Source organism: Herpailurus yagouaroundi, unplaced genomic scaffold, assembly GCF_014898765.1.
Source record: "Herpailurus yagouaroundi ecotype Mexico unplaced genomic scaffold, PumYag 161, whole genome shotgun sequence".
Taxonomy (NCBI): Eukaryota; Metazoa; Chordata; class Mammalia; order Carnivora; family Felidae; genus Herpailurus; species Herpailurus yagouaroundi.
This window is the reverse complement of record NW_024412402.1, coordinates 17,439,218-17,452,733: the sequence shown is the minus strand read 5'-3', so window position 1 is coordinate 17,452,733 and position 13,516 is coordinate 17,439,218. Positions and strand designations below refer to the sequence as shown.

Sequence of the window (13,516 nt, the reverse complement as noted above, 5' to 3'; positions counted from 1 at the left end):
CCTGGGGAACCAGGGGCTGGGTGGGGGGCCCACGCCGAGGCCCAGCCTTGGTCTGCTTTTCTCTCTGCTCCCTCAGCTGGCATGTCCCCTGTGAGGAGCCACCAGGCTCCGTCTCCTTCAGTAGTCCCGCCCTGGTCCTGGATCCAGGAAATAGGATTCCTGCTCCTTAAGCCATGCTTGGCTGTCACTGGGTGAGCTAGACATCAGGGGCCTGGTTCTTTCTGCTTTCCCCTTCCCGTCTCTCCATCCACATCCCTCACAACATGGTACCAAAGTAAGGCTTTGAATTTGGGGATGTGAGTGGGGCGGATTGCACTCTTCCCAACAGCAAAGAGGAAGCAATTCTGGTCTCGGTTTGAGAGATCGCTGCGTTCCGAAGGGAGCTGGTAACCGTCCGCCTCGTTTGACCCGAGGAGGTCATTTAAGGGCAGCTTCCAGGCCTGGCTCAGCGCTGCCAACGAAGGAGGGGCTGGTGCTATGGTCATTGCAGAGGATCGGAGGAAGGGTCGGCAGATAACAGCCCGCTGGGTCCCCCCAGGTCACAGTTTGGTGCTGGCATTCCCAAGGGGGATGCTGCAAACCACGCAAGGTCCACTGTGTCCAGGTGGACCCTTCCCAAACCATTTCTATCACAGATCATTTCCCAGAAAGTTTCCGAGATGGGAAATCACACCCGAAGTGGGTTGTTTAGATCGGAAAATCTGGGTGTAATGTCATTAGAGAAACCAGAAAGTCTCCTCACATGAACCTTGCCTGCAACCTCTCCTTGCTGCCTTGGCCTGTCCACTCCCCTCTGCCTGAGTCACGGCAGCCACCAGCCACGTGAGAACAGAGCTTTACGAGGTGCCAAGTGCTCCCATGTGCACCGTGACATTTGTGCCTCCTAAGGCCCTTCGAGATAAGTTCTTGTTAGCTCCACCCAACAGAAGCGAGAACTCGGGCGCAAGGAAGTCGTGCGGGCGGCCTGAGATTGTGCAATCAGCGTGGCAGGACCTGCCTGGAAACCCTGGGTTCTCACCGCGGGGAGCTGGCGACAAGGGATCGCCGTGGCTGGCTTCTAGCTGGGCCTTTCATGGTGGCCTCGGGAGCAGAGGGAGCTAGTGGGGGGCTTTCCGAGAGGCACCTCTGTCTTCCGGGATGCCTCCCACCTTCTTCCATCCCCAGATTGTCCTCCTGTGTGTCGGCCAAACCAAAGCTGATCCTTCTCTTCTTCCCCAGAATCCCCTGCCCCCAAGAGCCCCTGTTCCTCTGTTGCTTCTCTACTCCCCCCAGATACCCTTGCCCTTGCTTTGGAAGTGAGGGCAGGGCTCATCCCATGGAAGTGCTAACATGCTCAGGGCACTTGGCTCCTATGCTCTCTCACGTGCCCTCCCTTAAGCTTTGGCTGGGATGCCCATCTCTGCTGGGATGCTTTTTGGGGCTTGCCAAGAAGGTCCCCTCCCCTCCACACACCCCCTCTCCAACCCTCAGATTTACTATGAGACCTCGAACAGAAATTCAGACTCTTCTGGGCATTTGTGTTCTGGAGCACAAGGCTATGGGAACCTAAATCTGGACTCAGAGAGGCCGAAGTGAGGTGAAAGGTATGAAACGTACCCTACTCTCCTGAGCAGAAACCTCCCCCAGGCCCATCCGTCCCCTAGGGCCGTTGTTCCTCTCACCCCATGACCTTAGAAACCCCTACGCCAGGCCTCTCAGGGAAGGTGATTGTGCAAAAGCCAAGTTTATCCCAAGTAATGCAACGAATACATTGGGGGCCGGGGGGGTGGGGCGGGGAGGGAGGAAGTTTTATACAAAACACATGTTATTGCCACTATTCTAGTTATCTTGGATATTTCCTGCATGTTTGTCACCATGGTAACTGACTCAGCACGAAACCTTGTTTGCTGGGCCCTGGGGTCCAGCATAACGGCCATGTGGTGTCAATTTGGTCCTCTTGGTGCTGTTCTGTCTCTCTGTCCGTCTCCCCCAACTCCTGTCTTTTCATCTTCGTCTGTCCTCAGCCTGTCTCTGGGCCTCTCCGTTTTCTCCTTCCCAGAAATACTGCTCCTGCATCCTTGCTCTGCCCACCCTAGACCCTCCCTCAGCCCCTCCTGGCAATCCTTGGTGTTCCAGAATGGATGGGAAAACCACATCACACGGGAAAGGCAGGAGGTCGGTCTTGGGTGGAGAAAGGGCTCAGCCAGCCTGGGCTATTGGTTTGAAGTAGGCTTACACAGGCTACCTGCAGAAGGCCCTGCAGGAAGGGAGGGCTTCGGTCTAGGAAACCTTTGTTACAAGGATCTGGGGGCTTCTGATCCGACTTTCCCTGTGTGGGAGCCTGTGGTGTCCTCACCTTTCAAAGTCTTCGTTCCCTAGAGTTTTGGGGAAGAGATAGGTATAGAATGGCAGGAGACGGGAAAGGGAGCTAAAAGTCACCTGAGAGAAACAAGAAAAAGGTAAGGGGCCCCCAAGAAGGGAGAGGCTTAGCAGCTAAAGGGCTGGGAAGTGTCTAGGAATTCTGGGCTCCTTGGGGCCCTTGCCATTCCCGGTCATTTCTCCCAGGCCTGCGGGGTGTGGCGGAGCCATGGCAGACAGCCGTGTCCCTCCGTGGGGGCATCAGGCAACGGGGAGGGTGTTGACAACAACAGTGTGTGAGGCAGCTGGGCCAGCAGTCTGGAAAAAGCCATGTGAGCAGACAGAATGTAAACAGGGAGCTCTTGGCGTTGAAGGAGTTGAAGGCGTCTCCTGGCCCCCTCTCCACCCCAGGTCTCATTCCCGCCATGCCCAGGAAGCCAGACCTGGACACCTCTTGTCAGCTTCTCTCTACCAGGTTTCCTGCATCTACACCCTTTTGGAGCAACTTTTCCAGACCACCTTCCCAATCTGCGCATTGGTCCTTCTGTTTCTCATCGTGCTGGAACCCTACTCACTGAGCAAGGTGGGCCCGGAGGTTGTAATGGACCCAGATCTCGGGGCAGAGCTAGCACCCCCGTGGGACTGCTTGGAGGGAGGAGAGGGGAGGAATAGAGTAGGGAGAGGCTGGGCTAGGCAGCTGTGGGGCTGGGCCCTGAGAGCAGTACTCTATTGCCCCAGGGCGGTATCCATAAGGGTGCGGCACTTCAACCTTCTTTTGGGCCAGTGTCCTTCCAAGGAGGTTCAATCCTATGCATAGGTCAGAGCAGCAGGAAAACAGTCCAAAAGAATGGCAGCAGCATGGCTTGAGAGGTCAGCCAGTTGGGTGCATGGGTCCTGTGAGCTTTGGGGCCCCAAAGAAGTCCCAGTAGAAGGGACTGCCGAGAATTAGGTGGCGTGTTGGGGCTCCAATCATGCGGGAAGGGATTCAAGATGGCCTCCAGTCCCAGTGGGAAATTGGAGAGCCAAATGGGAAACTGAGGGAAGACCAAGTGGGCAGAGACTCAGGGGAGACAGTGGGTTTGGCAGATGTCAGAACAGCTACTGTTGGGGGAGACCATTAATTATGGAACCACACAGACATGGCTTAATGTCCAGCTCCACTCCTCGGCCTTGGGAATGTTAGAGAACAGAGAACTCTCTGAACCTCAGTGTTCTCACCTATAAAATGGAGAAAATACTGATTTTGCAGGTTCTTGTAAGGAGTAACTAAGATGTTCTCTGGAAAGTTCCCTGAACAGTGTCTAAGATCTCATGGAAGGTACTTGATAGTGTTCTCCTTCCCCTGGAAAGAGGATAATTCCATACCCTCCTCCTAAGACTAATAGGCTTCTTGTTTTTGTCAGGACTGGTCTTGACCCCGTCTGGCTCTACAGCAGGAAAGGTTAGTACTATTGGCTAAGAGAAGATATTAGGATTGTGAGTTGAAAGCAGGGGAAAGGGGTGGGAGGGCTGGTCCCTCCTGGGAACACAAGAGGGCGGCTGTGAGAGTAGTCCAGTGGGATCCCTGCCAGCGTGCTGGAAACCAAGTCACAGGGTCAAATCCACCCCTTTCTGTATGGAGTTTGTGCAAGCCTCCGTATGGAGGGCTCCGTGGATGACATGGGAAAGGGAATTCCCAGAGCTTTAGAAGATACTACCCCACCAGCAGACAATCTGGGGCCACTGAGTCAGAGAGTCCCAAAGAATCGGGAGCCCCAGCTCCGCCTAAAGCCCAAGGCAATAGACTTAACTCCTCACGCTGCCCTGCTACCTGGAGTCAGCAGCCCTCTGTGGGCCTGTTTTCCTGTTGGACCAATGACTCTGGGTAAGTGAGAAGTGAGTTGTGAAGAAGGGCAGTCTGGTGCCTCCAGAGCAGGTGGTGGGCCCGGGAGACAGAGCGCAGAGGACAGAAGAAGGACCGTGCTGCTGGAAGGGATGCTGGCCCGAGGGAGGGGCTTTCCACCCCTCTCTGTCCTCAGTTGTCCCCACGGAGACCACATCGCAAGACTCAACTGTCCCCTCCCAGTGACTCAGGCTTTGGCTGCCCTCCTGCCCACACCCAAGGCTGGGTCCAGTGCCCCATAACAGGAAGGGCTGTGGTGAGGGTGCTTGGCGGGGGTGGGGGGACTGCTCCAGCAGCCCCCCGGTCAAGGGCCCTGGCGCGCAAAGAAAGGCCTAGGCAAAGAATGCCTTTGCACCTTTCCGGCCACGTCACCCTGTGCCGTCTCAGGAATGTGAGTTTGGACTGTGGTGGGGATCTGTCCTCCTGGCTTTGCACTGAGCACAGCAGGCCACTTGTTTCTCATTAGCAAAGTGTAGGACGTCACCACCACCACCACCACCGAGGGGATGTGCAATTTTTGTCCTATTTGCTAGAGCAATGGGTAGATAGCGGTAGGGATGTGTGGGCTGAGCCAGGCACGGGGTCTGTGGGACCCAGGGGGGGGGGGGGGCTGGGGCTGAGGCTATAAGGGGCAAAGCTATTTGGAGGCCACAGGAAACCACTGTTCATGCAGGAGTCCAAGAACAACTAAGCAAAGATATGGGGAGGGAGGGGGCGCAGGGGGAAAGGAGGAACCAATGATACGTGATTGTAGTCATTGTAATGTATTATGCTATATTATAATCACAGATGCGATTATAGTTATTGGTCATAATCGTCATTAATAGCAGCAACTAGCATTCATTTACTGAGGACCAGCCTGTGCTAGGTGGTTCACGTCTATTACTTCTCTCACTTTCTCAGAACCTCTGTTCTAAAGAGGAGGAAATGGAGGCTCGGAAAGGTTAAGTAAGGTTTTCACAACAACGATGCGTGAAAGCTGGCATTTGAACCCAAGTCAACTGATATCCTGATACTTTGTCCATTGTGCCCCATTGCTTGCTTCTACCAGGCTCTAGACTTTTCGTCTAAGGACACAGTCCGGGAAAGCCTATGGGTGCCTTCTCAGAATTATGTTTTTCTTTAAAAAAATACATTAGATTTACAAAGGCAACCGATTATATCAAAACATAGTTGTCAAAACATTAAAAATGGGTGATATGGCAATCTATGTGCTTCTGTATTAACCCATTAAATAGCAATATTGAATAACTATTATCATTTCAAAATAGTGATGAATACAAAAACGATTTTGTGATATTACCAAAAAGTTCAACGTGATTTCTATCCGTAATAAAACCAGAAGCTCTGGTAATACCTATATTCTTAATTAAAGGAAATAAGTTTCAGAGGACAGTGAAAATAAGGGTGTGATTTTTTTCCCCCATCATTGTTCCCAAACTCCTAGAATTCTATCTATGGATGCCCCAGGGGTCTAGACTCCAGATTAAGAACCTTTCCTTTAGGGCTGCCTGGGTGACTCAGTCGGTTAAGTGTCTGACTCTTGATTTCAGCTCAGGTCATGATCTGACAGTTGGTGGAATCGAGCCCTGCATTGGGCTCTGCATTGACAGTGTGGAGACTGCTTGGGATTCTCTCTCTCTCCCCCTCTCTCTCTGCCCCTCCCCTGCTTGCACTCACATGCTCTCACTCTCTCTGTCTCAAATAAATAAATAAACATTAAAAAAAAAGGAAACCTTGTTTTAGAGGCATGTTGTTACCCTGTGTGCAGGGTGTTGGGCAGGCCCCCTAGAAAACTTCTCTTTTTGCTTTGGTGGTAGAGAGCGTGCAGACGATTTCCAGCCCGTGGAACTCTGTGCCTACCGGGGAAATCTCTATTGGCTCCATGGCCCAGCTCTGACCTGGTCTGTCCTGGTGACCTAACTGGGATTTAGGGTTGTTGGATTTAGCAAATAAAAATACAAAAGGCCCACTTAAATTCGATTTACAGAAAAAAAAAATGAAGTTTTGTTTTTTTTGTTTTTAGTATAAGTATGTCCCATTCAATATTTGGGACATACTTATATTATTTTCCCATTGTTATGTAACAAATTACCACAAAGGTAGCTATCCAACACGAACCCATTAGCTCACAGTTCTGTGGGTCAGAAGCTGGCACAGCATGGCTTATCCGGGTCCTCTGCCCAAAGTCTCCCAGGCAGAAATCAAAGTGCTCTTAAAGCTGTGGGATGAGCTCAGGTGGGTTGTTGACTGAATTCAGTTCCTCGTGATTGTAAGGCTGAAGTCCCTGTTGCCTTGCCGGCTGTCAGCCAGAGGGTGCCCTCAGCTCCTAGAGAACGCCTACATTCCATGTCATGTGTCCCCTGACACTTTCAAGCCAGCACACGATTGTGAAACCCTTCTCCCGCTTCAGATCTCTGACTTCCTTTCTGCCACCACTTGGAGAAAACACTTTACTTTTGAGGGGCTCACTGTGATTAGATGATGCTCATCGCGACCATAGCTCTTGTGCCACACGACATCACAGTCCAAGGAGTGACACCGAGAGATGCAAGTCGTGGAGGCATCTTAAATTCTGCCTACCACACTTATGCTAAAAATGTATTTGTTGTCTCTCTGAGATTCACACCTGCCCGGGGGTCCTTTGAGCTGCTGGCAGCCTAGTGGGGTCGCACCTGCTGTGGACTTTGCCTCACAACCAGGGTCAGCTCGTCTCTCTTCTCAACCTCAGTTTCCTCTCCGAGAACGGAATTCTTTCAAATCCACATGCATGAATTGGGCGCCAGCCACCACGCGGCACGGCGTGGACAAGAGCCTCTCTCTGCCTTGGCCAGATCTCGAGAGTAAAGGTGGAGACAGACATACACGAGTCATGGCTGGTAGGTTAAAGTCTGGTTGAGAAAAGTACCACATGGCGTTAATGGGGGAGACAGATAACTAACATACCTTGGCGAACAGCAGAGGGAGAGGGACTTTGCTTTTAGAATGGAGAGGGACGGGGGAGATTGGCTAAGCTCCAAATGAGGTGCATTTTCAACAGGACTTTGAGACTTGGCTAGGCAAAACTCGGGAGGGCGTTTTGGGCAGAGGGGACAGCACAAGCCAAGCCAGGTGGGGAAGGATCCTGGTGCGCGCTAAGGTGGAAGGCGCAGATGGAGGACAGGGCACCTGGGGGTTGCGGGACCAGAGGAGAGGAGCACAGTGTACGAGGGAGGCAGGAGTCAGATTGGAAGCTTCGAAATCTCCATTAGCAGGTGTGGGCAGGGGTCTTCAAGCCCTGGAGTGCGCAGCTGGGAACAGAGCTGCAATGGAAACGATGCTGCTGCCTTGTCTCTGGTGGCAAGCAGGGCTCTGACAGGGCCGTTGGGAGGTGGCCTCACACAGTGGACAGAACGTTGACCTGCCAGCCCGGAGTCCTGGGGGCCGGCTTTGCCAGTTACTCATGGAGGGACTCTGGGCCACGTCTGGAACATTGAGGGGCAGCAAGGAGCCAGTGTGATTTGAGCAGAGTAGGTAATTGGTAGAGTGTGTGTGTGTGTGTGTGTGTGTGTGTGTGTGAGATGACATAGGGCCTTGTAGGCCATCAGAGATGCTGGCTTGTATCCTGAGGGAGCAGGGAAGATGATAGGTTCTGAGCAGAGCACCGACATGATCTGACTGAAGTATTCAGTGGCAACCACCGCCGGTCTGAGGGGGGACACTTTGTGCCTTGTGCTGCCCCACAGTGTGTGGAATACAGGAGCGCTACGTTATAAGGTCTCTACCCACAGAGAATGTACATTCTCCTGGGGAGACATAACAGGAAGCAGTGGTAGGAAAGGGCTTTAAGACACAAGAACCTGGGTTTGAGTCTGCTCTCTGCCACTTCCCAGCCTAGAAAGGTCCTGAGGTCTCAGTGACCTCAGCAGTAACATGATAATGACCAGACCTGCCTGATGGGGTTATTGTGAAGACTGGCTCATCACTAAGTGCCTGGCACAGAAAAAGCGAGTAGCTGATGTGATTATCAAATGAATGGTACTCAGTAGCATTCAGCTACTCATCTAGGAGCGCGGATAATGGCGGCCGATGGTATCGGAGGCCGCGAACTCCATGAGGCAGGGGACATCGGCTAGCCTCCAAAGGTGGCAAGAATCAGGAGGAGGAAGGGTGGTGGGGCCCAGCAAAAGTCCACAGGCAGGCATAAGCAGAGGGCGGTCTCCACCAAGGCGTACTGAGTGAAGCCCAGAGCGGCTGGGGAAGCAGGGAGGGCATGGGCAGGTGCCGAAGCAGGCTGCTGGGAAGGCCGGATTCAGAGAAGCCTGAACATGAATTATCTAATTGGTGGTGACTGGGAGTGGGAGAGAGACTAGCCTCGGGCGGGTGGGAGGGAAGAGCTGGACAGACACAGCTCTTCCCCGTCACGGGACCAGAGGGGGTTGGGATGGGGGTGGGTCCTTGGCAGGTGTCCCAATGCCCAGGATTGCCATATAGGAGGAGCTGGGCCAGTTTTTCCTGAAACCTGATCTTTCAGGCAGCTGTCCCCTCAGCCTGAGGGACCATGGGAGGGGACAGGGGACGGATGGGCTGTTCCTTCCCAAGATATCATTTCCACCAGCCTCCCACCAGGGCCAACCCTCTGAAAGGAAGCTGACTTAGAGACGGGGGTGGGAATGGCAGGGGCCCCACTCATATCCCAGGGAGTCCTCAAGGGAAAGTGGGAGGGTACCACCTATGGTGGGTGCCCCAACTTTCTTCCAGCCTTAAGTTGTGACTGACAGGAGAATGCCTAGACCCTGCATTTGGATCTGTGCGCCTTTTTTAAAAAGTTTTTTTAAGTTTATTTATTTATTCTTGAGAGAGAGACAGAGAGAGCGAGTGGGGGAGGGGCAGAGGGAGAGGGAGAGAGAGAATCCCAAGCAGGCCCTGCACCGTTAGCACAGAGCCTAATGTGGGGTTTGAACTCACAAACCATGAGATCATGACCTGAGCCGAAAACAATAGTTGGACGGTTAACCGACTGAGCCACCCAGGTGCCCCGGAATCTGCGAGTCTTTAAAGAGCTTGGGGCTGGTGACTCCCAGCCTGGACACACCAAGTACCCAAGTGTCCCTGGAGTTATTAATGGAGGGTTATCAAAAACCTTATAGAATTTTCTGCAATAAGGCTAACTCCTACCCATCCTTCAGATGTCAACCTAGATATCATGCCTTAGGAAGCTCTCCTTGACTTTTTATATGAGTCAGGCACTCGGCAGGAAAAATGGTTCATTCAAACCCAGGAATTGAGGAGAATTTAAGAAGGCTATTCGACAAAGCCTTTGGCGCGATTAAGGGACACTAACTAGGGGTGGCGATACACCTAGAGATAGCATCCCAAGGGTCATTCTCCCTAGGCAGTTACTGGAACCCTGTAAGTCCTGTAGCCATAAAAAGGGCTGCCTGAGAGGCACTGTGGCCTTCAGGAGAGGATGGCAGCCTCAGCCCACCTATGGTGGTCGATCCAGGAAGGAGCTAACCTCACCCTCTTAGGGCCAGGGTCTCCCATTGGTGAGCCCAGTGGGAAGCCCATCTGGAAGCTCAAGACAAGGGCAGCCCCACTGATGCAGTCCTTTGAGTTAGACCTTGGGACACAGAGCAGGGTGATCCAGGTGCAGAGCAGATCTAGAAGGGCAGAGGGAGGATATCTACCACACCTCCTGCATTAGTCTGTTCAGGCTTCTTTAATAAAATACCATAGACTGGGTGGCTCGGTCAATAGAAATTTATTTCTCACAGAGGCTGGAAGTCCAAGATCAAGGAGCCAGCCAATTCAGTTCCTGGTGAGGACTTGCCTCCTGGCTTGTGGACTGCCACCTTCTCACTGTGTCCTCACATGGCCTTTGCTCAGTGCATGTGCATAGAGAGAGGGCCAGTGGGTCTCTTCTACTAAGGGCACTAATCCAGGGGCGCCTGAGTGGCTCAGTCAGTTAAGTATCTAACTTTGGCTCAGGTCATGATCTCCCGGTCTGTGAATTTGAGCCCCGCGTCGGGCTCTGTGCTGACAGCTCAGAGCCTGGAACATATTTCAGATTCTGTGTCTCCCTCTCTCTGCCCCTCCCCTGCTCACGTTCTGCCTCTCTGTCTCTCTCTCAAAAATAAATAAGCATTAAGAATAATTTTTAAGGGCACTAATCCCATCACGAAGGGCCCACCCTCATGACTTCATCTAACCCTAATCACCTCCCAAAGGCCCACCTCCAATGCCATCACACTGGGGGTTAGGGCTTCAACATACACACTTGGGGGCCACACTCGGTCCATTATACCTCCCAAGGCTGCATTCCATATCTCCTGGACCTCCCATCCCATCTGTGCTTACCCACAGGATGTTGTTATCACACCCTATTGTGTTGGCTGTTTCCTTGTCTGTACCTGCTAGAAGACACAGTTTATTCACATGTGTTCCACACAGTTCGTTGGGAAGACAAATAACAAGGTGGTTCAGAGTGATGAAAACATCACATTTCCTCGCTTTGGCTGGAATTAAATCATCTCAGTGTGACAACAGCCATGATCTCCTGTAATCAGAAGCCTGGATCCCCAGTTAGGCCTTGATTAGGAAAACACGAGGCAACAAGTTAATTAGCAATTTAATGAATTTGATTTCTTTTGTAGACAAAAATCCTTAAGAACAATCCATGGGGTGAGAGTGAGAATAAAAGGAGTCCTGGTGCTGAGAAGCTTTGAAAATACCCCATGGGTCATGACGGGTGGACCCCTCTAAGGGTTTTCATGTTTGTTGTATAACTCAGACCAGGCCAATGCGTGGTCCTCCCTGCCAGCCAGGTCCCCATGACACATGGTGTTTGTGGGACTCTCCCTATGGGCCTGTCTTCCTCTCTCTGTCTCCGCTGCCCCTGTGACGCCCAAGCTACTAGTCTATACCTCTTAAACCACAGCCCACTAGGAGTAGGAGTGATGTCTTACCGCCCCCTTGGTGTCTTAGGCCTCCTTACAGGAACACAGGCTTAGATATTTCCTCTGCCTGCTTTGAACCCTGGCGCTGCTGTTTACCGGCTGGGTGACTCTGGATGACTTACTTAACTTCTCTGGGCCTCAGTTTCCCCGTTTGTAAAACTAGGATAACCATGAAAATTGGAAAAAAAAAAAAAAAGTATCATACCTCCAGCCCAGACTGCTGTTCCAGCCGCCTGACAGATCTTACAACTCCCATTCCTGGCCACCCCACCTCCTTCTTTCTTTTCTCTGCCCACTCACACTAGGGTATGCTGTCCCCCTGCTCTCAACCTCACCCTGGCTCCTTATTTCCCTCGGAATATGGTCTGGGGCCTTATACCCACCCCTCTCGCAGCCACACTTCCGATCTGGGCTGGGACTGTTTTCTTCCTGCCACTCATCCCCTGTCATATTTCAGATCTCAGCTTAAAGGTCATTTACTCAGAGGAGGCTTCTCAGTGACCGCCCTCCCCCCCCCCCCCCCACCGGATACATTCTCCCGCTGGCCTAGATTTTTCCATCACATCTGTGGAGAAAAGTCACTGGGACTCCATGCAGGATGGATTAGGGCCTGTCCGTCCCATGGGGGGGGCTTGGGGACAGCGGGAGCCTTGACTGCTCTCTCCACTGCTGGCTCCCCAGTGGCCTGCCCAGCTCCCTTCAATATATGTTTGTTGAACGAATAACAGAGTGAGAAGGCTTTCCCATTACTCCAGCAAGCTCTTCGGCTAGACAAAGACTGGCCCATAAAACTATTCAGAACCACACAGGTAATTTGTGTGCAGCTGTTTCCAGAGAGCTCGACCCTCGCTTTTGGGGCTCTAGGGACTCCAAGTAAGGAGAAAAGGGTATTCGCTGTCTCGTGAAAACTCGGCTTAAGGCCACTCATTCCAGGGGGAAGAGAATAGAGCAGGAAAAACAACGTTTGGCTTTTGATACGGAAACGTATCAGACAATATCTTTTTAAAACTTCACAGTTACCCTAGTTTTATAAATGAGGAAACTGAGGCCCAGAGAAGTTAAGTGGGCCATCCAAAGTCGCACAACAGGTAAGTGGCACAGTCAGGATGCAAGCCAGCTGGGTGAGACATCCAAGGTCGCGTGAGGCCTAGGGAAGGAGGGGGGTGGCGAGATGTCAATGCCAGGTGAAGTGAGCTTTGGTTGAAACGGGGCTTATGACAGAAAAGCATCTTACCTATGAAAACTGGGCTTGCTCGGATACGGAGCCTGAGTCTCACATGCCACCTGGTTTCACGTTGTGTGGGTTCTGAGGGGTCCAACAATAAATAGGGCAGTTGGGCTCACCCCAGAACAGCTGCAAGCCCTCAGAGATGGCCCGAAATCGGACAGGCCCTGGAGTGAGGGTCTGGGCACTGCTCCAAGCATCTGGAGTGGTCCTTAGAAGGAGCAACAGAGCTGTGGTTTGGGAGTTTTTCCCTCCTCAACCAAGACCCACAGTGGCGTGTTTAAAGGGTACAGGTAAGGAGCAAGGTGGGGTGCGGTGCATGGTGAGGTGGGGGCGGTCCAGGAGGGGGTCATTCCTGCCAGGCTGACCTCAGCTGGGTAATGTGATCAGCCTGTCATGGTTCTGAGCTCTGATTTGGGAAGAACAAAGGGGCCAGGCCCCTCTGCCTCCTCTAGCCCAGGAATGCAGCTGGGGCCAGGCCGTGACCAATCGGGAATGCAGGTTGGGAGCGCAGCAAATGCAGTTTGTACAGCGAGGCTTTCATGCATTGATGGAGCCCGGCTCACAAAGCCAGGCTGACATGCCCCTGCGCTTCCAGCTTTGATATCCCAGCCCCGCCTTGGGGGAGCCTTGAAGCCCCCAAGCTCCCTGGCCCTGACTGCCCAGCTGTGGCCCCTGAGGTGGAGGTGGGGTGGGGAGTGGAGGGTCCAAATCCACCCCCCCACCAACCCCAGCAGTGTTCCCAGCATCTCCTCGGGCATCTCTGTCCATCGCAGCAGTCTGAGAGATAGGCAGGGGGAAGAAGGCAGCCCCCGCCGAACCTCCTGCCTGCTCCTTAGGGCCGGGAGACACGGATGCATAGACAGACAGATGTCCCATAGGAGAGAATGCCAGGCCTCAGGCAGACGCTGCTCGGAACAGGTCATGGAAACCTCTTGAGGCCACCCCCTCCAGGGAGATGAATAATGTTGGGCTTGGGGAGGGGGGTCTGACTCCTGGGTTGAAGGCTGGATGCCTTCTGCATTCCAAAGGTCTTCTCCTCCCCTCCCCAGCCCTTCATCTATTCCCACTGGCCAGTTCTATCAGTGTGGGGTCCTCCGGGCCTGCCCTCCTCTGTATCCCAATTATCCACAG

The 13,516-nt window shown here is 52.8% G+C and overlaps 1 long non-coding RNA gene across 1 annotated transcript; it reads left to right on the top strand.

The window, feature by feature from the left end:
- The first annotated feature begins 2,288 nt into the window (after positions 1–2,288).
- On the top strand, positions 2,289–5,806 carry LOC121035296 (uncharacterized). Its single transcript, XR_005792836.1, has 3 exons — positions 2,289–2,920; positions 3,741–3,778; positions 5,773–5,806. It is a non-coding gene; the product is annotated as an uncharacterized LOC121035296 (long non-coding RNA).
- The last annotated feature ends 7,710 nt before the right edge of the window (positions 5,807–13,516 follow it).